Here is a 1,445-nt window from a genome sequence, read left to right as displayed (position 1 = left end):
TGGGGGAAAAGAAAGGTGTACTTTGAACCCTACACAGAGTTGCGGAGGCCTTCATTTCTTTCATAAGAATGGCTAACCTGGTGGACATCCAACCCAAAAATGGCATTTTCACTTGGAATAATAAGAGAGGAGGGGACAGGCTCATCACATCTAGGCTTGATCGGTTTCTGATCTTGGACACCATTCTCCTTGAGGGAGTCACAGTGGAATCTGATATTATTCCATCTGGAGGATTGGATCATTGGCCCATCTCTTTACAGGCAACCATTCTTGGAACTCCAAAAAACAGACCTTTTCGCTTTGAAAAATTCTAGCTTAGTCATCCGACTTTCACCACCAACATCCAACTATGGTGGAACGAGCATTTGGATGCTAGAGGTACCAAAATGTTTCAGCTCCAAGCTAGATTGAGACACATAAAGGCAAAGCTACGAACTTGGAACCAAGAGGTCTTTGGCAATATCTTTGAGGACAAGCAAGCCCTGGAGAATCAGATGACTCTAATACATAACAACTGGATCAAGGGGGACATATCTCAAAACTCCATTAACACGAAGCGTAACCTCCTGCAAAAATGGAATGAGAGATGTAATTAGGAAGAGACTTTATGGAGACAAAAGTCCCGTATTCAATGGCTGAACGACGGGGAGAAAAACACCAAATTTTTCCATCGGTCAGCCATGGATTACAGATGCACTAATAAAATAACCAAGCTTAAGGATGAATAGGGGACCTCCTTTCAATCTCATCAGGAGATTTCCTCCATCCTTAGGAACCACTTCAGTCTTATTGCTATAGAACCGAACATCAACAGACAAGAGGCTATCAATGCAGTCATCACCTCTATTCCCAAGCTAATCACAAAGAACAGAACAGGTCCTTAGACCGCCCGATCACCCTTCTGGAGGTAGAAGCGGTAGCCAAAGACATGGCCAATGGCAAGGCCCCGAGACTAGATGGGTTCACCATTGACTTCTTCAAAGCTTGTTGGGACATAGTGAAGCAAGACATATGGGTGGTAGTCAAGGACTCTAGAAGGTCCTCCTTCATACTCAAAACTCCACTTTTATTGCCCTCATCCCCAAGGAAGAGGCTGCCTGCACGCCTTCTAAATTTCGACCTATAACTCTATGCAATGTGCTATACAAGATCATCTCCATAGTCATGGCCAACAGGTTAAATCCTATTCTCCCTTTGATCATCTCAGAAGAGCAGTCGGGTTATGTGGAAGGCAAGCAAATCATGGACAATGTGTTATTGGCATAGGAAATGATCCACACCCTTCAATCTGAGAAGAAGGTTGGAATGATCATTCAATTGGACCTCTCAAAAGCATATGATAAGGTCAGTTGGAATTATATTAAAGCTATTTTGAAAGCTTTTGATTTTTCCCAGCGTTGGATCAGATGGATTTTGGCCATGGTCAAATCTCCCAACTTCTCTAT

This window comes from Pinus tabuliformis, chromosome 1_2, assembly GCF_031772625.1.
Source record: "Pinus tabuliformis cultivar Carrire ecotype Pingquan chromosome 1_2, CPIR1, whole genome shotgun sequence".
Lineage (NCBI taxonomy): Eukaryota > Viridiplantae > Streptophyta > Pinopsida > Pinales > Pinaceae > Pinus > Pinus tabuliformis.
The sequence above is the reverse complement of the archived record's forward strand: the minus strand, read 5'-3'. Positions refer to the sequence as shown.